We start from the raw sequence: 6,526 nt of genomic DNA, 5'->3' as shown, positions 1-6,526 counted from the left end.
GAGCCGATTGAGGGAAGTCATGGATCACACTTGATCAGTACGGCCAGCGAAATAAGTAGGTAAGTTAAATTAACGCATATAGTTCCAGCATTTAGACTAGACATAGGCTTTTAATTCAATCAAACTAAATATTATTATTCATTCATATGTATTTCGGCAACCACAAATTTGTAAATGAAAACATCCATCAAATATTCAACGCTCGAGTAGTAATCTATAGATTATTTTACTCTGCTTTATTAAGAAAAACATGGAAAAATTCCTTATTACGTTCTTGCCTGATAGTGGGTTTTTTTTTCTGTTTATGGTTGTTTACTTCATTTGGGTACTATAAAATGCTGTAATTTTTAATTCAGAATTCAGTTTCAAGTCACAAGCCTTAAAGTTAAAAACAAATCAAAAGTTAAAAAACAAATCAAATTAAAAATCAAAATGAAATTCTTATTTGTCTTCTTCGCATTGATTGCCGTTGCCTTTGCCTACCCACAGTACTACGGACACCAGCCTTACGGTTATGGCGGATATCCAGGAGGTGGATTTGGAATGAGTGGATCAGCTGCTAATGCTCATGCTTCATCACAAAGCTTTGGTGGTGGAATGGGTGGTCCATTTGGAGGATTTGGAATGAGTGGAAGTGCTGCTAATGCTGCTGCAGGAAGTCAATCAATGGGCTTCGGACGTTAAGAAGTGATTTATTCAATAATTAATATGGTGCTTCAATTTTGCACCTGATACTTCCAAAATGAGTCTATTATGTTAAGTTTCTGAGAGTTCTAATAAAGTTATGTGACCTGTTTATTATTAAATTATAAAAAAATTGTGTTTATTTTGCTTAAATTATTGCATTTTTCCGAGTCGACGTGACTCTCATATGATGCCTGATTTAAACCACAAATGAGTCGATCAGAAGAATTTTATCAAATTATCTGACTTTTACTATTCAAGTCTATATTTTCTTTATCTGAAAAGTCAATGGTTTGTTATGAAGTTTATTTGTCCTTACTACTAACAGACAAACAGAATGCTTCAATATTTCAGAAAGATCACTTACTTACTTAGTTCGATGGCCGAACAAATCAACTGTGATCCATGATCTCCCTCAGATGTCACCTAAAGCTGGTTCTATCGTCAATTGCTTCCGTCTGCCAATTGCCAATACCAAATGCAATATTGTCTTTATCGACAGTTTCCTTTCAGGAGTTTTTTGGTCTACCACAGAAATATCACTAAGGTACCTAAAAGCGGTCTCTTTTGCCTGTTGGGATACTTGATGCTGAATTAGAAATTCGACATTTACAAACATCAGCGTACTGTTGCAGTGGTAAACCAGAAATTGGAAATGGTTGTACGGGATGATTGGACTTGATGATTGTTCGTTTTAGAAAATACTTCGTTATTTTGTAACGTCATTAGTGACGGTCCCTATGTCGTCATGATGTGTCGCTCTAGTAAGGAATGGTAACAACTGGCTCCATCCTTTAAAACCTTCTGTCAGTTAAGAATCTTAAAAGCTCTAATTAGTAAATTAATTACAAAAGTTAGTATAAAATGAGTCACAAACTCAAAAATATTTTCAAAATCTAAAGCTATATTTCAAATTGCAAAACATCACCATCACCAAAACAACATAGAATTATGTATGTATACAGTACGGAAGTAATAATCTCTCCTAGAGTAAAATTGTAACTATTAATCATCATTTCGCTCAAGAGAAATGACAAAATTTTCTCAATATGAGCGATAAATAATTTTCGATTGTTTTTTGTTTCCAAAAATTTACATCATGGACTATAAAATAACAAATTAATTCCATAACTTTTCAGTGTTTAGTGAACAGTCTTCAAAATTAATTCAAAATGAAACTTTTAATCGTACTTTTTGCCATAATTGCTGCTGTTTTTGCAATTCCACAACATTATGGTGGACATCCAAGTGCATATGGCTATAGACCAGCATATGGCGGTGGATTCGGTGGATCAGCTGCTAATGCACAAGCTTCATCACAAAGTTTCAATGTTGGTGGTCCATTCGGTGGATTTGGTGGAAGTGCTGCAAATGCTGCTGCTGGAAGTCAATCATTTGGTTTTGGACGTTAGGGAGCTTGATATAAATCTTAATATTATGTAGTTTTATACTAAAATTGTTAATTAAGTCAATAAAATTATTAAAAAGTCTATCCAAGTCCATGAGTTTGCTGTTCTGTACTGTTTTGAGCATTAGATTATTTTGTCCATTGAAATTTGATAGGAAGTACATAAACAAACTTCATGTCTAAAAATAGAAATATTGATAAACTTAACTTGCACTAAGTGTCATCTAATATATAAGAACTTGATTTCTTCTCAATTTCTATACTCTTACCTACCTCAAATTTACTTATTTACTCCTGAGAAAATTGAGCTTAAAACTCAATAAATGAGACTAAGGTGCTATAAATTAACAAAATTTAGTTCCGAACATTTCAGTCTTAAAGCTAAATTCAAAACATGAAATTCTTAGTTGTTCTCTTCGCCTTGATTGTTGCTGCTTTCGCCGCACCACAATACATGCCAATTCAACCATTAGGTTATGGTGGATTCGGTGCTAGTGGATCAAGCGCTAATGCTGCTGCATCAAGTCAAACATTCAATACTGGTGGATCTCCATTTGGATTTGGCTATCCAGGATTCGGTGGTGGAATGAGCGGAAGTTCAGCTAATGCTGCTGCTGGAACACAATCATTCAACGTTGGCAAATAAATTGGAACTTGTCATAGTTCGAGAAGATTGAAATTTGAATAAAATTGAATGTGATTTGTAAATTATTTCATAAATTTGAATATTTTTTTTGTCTTTTGTTGTCTTTTACAGCGAGAATACTTTATGAAAATCTCTTTTACAGGCAATGAACTAGTGTATGACTGAAACACTAGTTAGACAATAGTTTAAAGGATTTTATAAGATTAAAATAACTGCTCAGATCAAGTAATCAGCAAAAAAAGTGGTTTTTCTTATTGATAGCGACACATTACTTGAGTCTGAAAGATCTAGTTATTTCCAAAACTCTTTTCAGAGTGAAGATTAAATTTTAATCGCTAAACTTTCCGTTTTTATTTGTTGGCATTATTTTTTTTCTCGTTTATATGCACCCTGTAATATTATGGGAGAGCCAGCTTTAGGAGACGTCTAAGGCAGGACGGCCATCGGCTGTATTTTTGCTGGGACGCTGCTGTAATTTTCTCCATTGCTGCTTTGTCCCGGCAAAGCCTCAAATTGTCCCGATTTTTCAAGAAGTCGAAAACTCAATACAAATTTAGGAATTTTGGATACATTTCGAACTAGTTCTTTGAATATTTAGACTCAAAATGGTACAAAAGAAACCAAACGTGCTGAAATTAGAGCCTGATATTTTGTGAATATCCTAGAAATTTCCATTGTTTGAATCAGATCTATCCCATTCCTCTTGAGCGTAATAAGTAAATTCCCCATAAACTTGGAAATTTATATATACCATGGAAAATATTTTATAAGTTTATATGAATGTCATACTTGGTATAGGTAGCGAACTTAAAGAAATTATTGAAAATTACATAATTATTAAATAAAAATCATAGGGTTAGCCAAGAACCTGCAATTTTCAACTGTACGTCATACTTTGTCCATGACAGCAGGCCTGCATTTTTCTGTCTTTAGCTCAGTGTTTGTAGGAACCTTACAAAATTAGCTGCACTTCAATTTCAGATATCACAATTTTAAAAAGTAGTATGAAAAGGATGCTGTATGGAATGACAAGTAGAATAACATAAGGAATAAAAATTATACTTCAACAAATTGACCTTGTATATAGGGTGATAATGAATATACAATCAAAATGAATATTTTGAAGAATATCATGACTCATCAGCAAGGAGAAATTACTTAATAGCTGAGTGATTTGTGATTAGTGATACTTAATTTCTTAGACACTGACAAAGCATGCATAGGTTTAAGATTTAACAGAGAAATGTTCTTGAATGCTTCCATTAGGAGGCTAAAGGCATAAATATTATGAAAGAATCCACCATCTTTAATCTAATCATCCTAGATTTTGGGATTTTTGACCATATTATTACACAGTATTAGAGTATTGATCCTATGAAATATGATTAATTTTGTCATACTGGGTCATACTTTCTACAATCCATTAGATTCCTTTTGGTATATGTAATTATCAATGAATTGATTGTTGTAAATACGCCTTTGTTGTGTATATTGTGTCACTTTATTGGTATTCATATTATTATTGTTGTGTATGCACTGTAATTCATCAATATTTTGATTATTCTGTGGAAAGTACATGATTTACATTATAACAAGGTATTCTTCTTTACTTATTAAAATCCTATAAATTGCAGATCTAGTCTCAAGAATATTCAGTTCTAAGCGATCAGCCTTTAAAGCCAATATAACTTCCAGTATGAAATTATTAATTGTTCTCTTCGCATTGATTGCTGCTGCATTTGCAGTTCCACAATATTATGGTGGTCAACCTTACGGACACCACGGTTATGGAGGTTTTCCAGGAGGTGGATTTGGTGCAAGTGGAAGTGCTGCCAACGCTCAAGCTTCATCACAAAGCTTTAATGCTGGTGGTGGTTTCCCATTTGGTGGTGGAATGAGCGGTAGTGCTGCAAATGCTGCTGCAGGAAGTCAAACATTTGGCGTTGGACGTTAAAAAAATTGTTGGAACTAAATAATTGACTGTAAAATGAATAAAAATTTGTAAATTTAAGAAAAAAAAGTGAAAGTTTTTCAATTTTGAGCAGTAGCTTCAATGTATACCTAATTCTTAAGGTATGGTATGAAATTCTCTATGTGAGTAAGAATTCGCTCTAAAAACAAGGCTACTCATTTAATTTCAAGTTCATGATAATATTGGACTTTTCTTCTTCATTTCCTTTACATGCTATAAATTCACTAAAAATGCTAATCACCATTCAGTTCTGAGTGATCAGTCTTCATATTAGAATCAAAAATGAAATTCTTTATTGTTCTCTTCGCATTGATTGCTGCTGCATTAGCAATCCCACAATACTATCCAGGAGGATATGGTGGTTATGGACCAGGCTATGGACATGGTGGATTCGGTGGTGGAATGTCTGGAAGTGCTGCCAATGCTCAAGCATCATCACAAAGCTTTAATGCTGGTGGTGGATTCCCATTCGGTGGTGGAATGAGCGGTAGTGCTGCTAATGCTGCTGCTGGAAGTCAATCATTCGGTTTCGGAGGTTAAAAATGGAAGTAATGAAAAAAATTTGTTAATGAAGTCGAGCTGAATAAGCTCATTCATGCTATATATCCTACAACATCATAAAATGCATGATGTGTAAATTATAAATAAGAAATTTGTGCCGTAATAAAATAGAAACTCAAATAACTAAAAACTAAATAGTCTAAATTTATTTCATCCTTTTTATACCCAAATCATAACAATCTGTAGCTTATTTTACCTGTTCAACCCTCTCAAAAAATTTTTGATTCTTGTCAGAACCAACAAAAAAAAAAAACATCTTTCATAACTTATCACAAAAAAAGATTGTTCTTTCGTTCCTCAGTCTTGACTTGATAGAAGATGAATAAAAATGTTCACCTTGAACTTGCTCGGTGACCGTGAGAGCACACAAAAAAATAATGTTTTAATCTTTATTTATTTGTTGAATTTTGATGTTCATACATGCAATCTATAAATAAATTCTAAGATGATAACAGGGAAAAATAATTTTTTTTGGTGATATTTGTGAATGAAAATGTCACAAGTCCACTTTTGATATTTAAAGGTTTCGGTTCACACAATGTATTTGTGATTAAATGAGAATTGAAATCTGTTTCTGGCAATTTGTCCATATAAAATTAGTAATACATACATAAATGATGTAGGAATAGGAATCTAATTTTTGTAGGGGATCGTTCTGAAACTACATTTTAAAGAAGTCATTGCTGGGATAAAAACACAAGTGTGCTTTATGATCTTGTTACAAAGCTCACCGATAGGGAGAGTGGAGGTCAAAAATCCTTTCCTGATTTTAGGGCTGTCATTCTTCAGATAAGGTTTGGATGCGCATTTAATTTATCCTTTCAAGATTCACCAATATTTGTATCTTCACAGAGGTCGGTCGCCAATGGTACATTTAGCGGTAACAAGGAATACCACGAGAAGTTTATACACTTGATATTTGGTCAGATTCGGAGTCAAATTTCAGATTGATTGGCCCCAAGGATTCGTTTAAACATTCTTTGTGAATTGCTAACGTTACTTAATTACTTCCATGGCTGCAAGTGCCCATTGAGGGCAATGAAGGCCCATTGCCTTGTGTATGGAATGTCTAAAGTCAGTTCTATACTTGAAATCTTCTTCAGTTCGGGATATTAAGAAATTTAAGCGTCCTTTTTCAGGAATTCTTCGGTCTTCCGAGCGATCTAACGTTTCTATCGTCACCTCATTTATAAACAACCCCCAATCCAAAGACTCCACTAATAAATTTTCTCACAATCTATAGAGACAGCTTCAA

At 33.5% G+C, this 6,526-nt stretch overlaps 1 long non-coding RNA gene across 1 annotated transcript; it reads right to left on the bottom strand.

Moving 5' to 3' along the window:
• Positions 1-422: 422 nt before the first annotated feature.
• LOC139092803 (uncharacterized) lies at positions 423-2,818 on the bottom strand. Its single transcript, XR_011544626.1, has 2 exons — positions 1,052-2,818; positions 423-961 (listed from the first exon to the last, which is right to left on the bottom strand). It is a non-coding gene; the product is annotated as an uncharacterized lncRNA (long non-coding RNA).
• Between the last annotated feature and the right edge of the window lie 3,708 nt (positions 2,819-6,526).

The sequence above is a fragment of the Chironomus tepperi genome, unplaced genomic scaffold, assembly GCF_022539635.2.
Source record: "Chironomus tepperi strain 1889 unplaced genomic scaffold, CSIRO-AGI_Ctep_v1 contig_309, whole genome shotgun sequence".
Lineage (NCBI taxonomy): Eukaryota > Metazoa > Arthropoda > Insecta > Diptera > Chironomidae > Chironomus > Chironomus tepperi.
The sequence above is the reverse complement of the archived record's forward strand: the minus strand, read 5'-3'. Positions and strand labels throughout refer to the sequence as shown.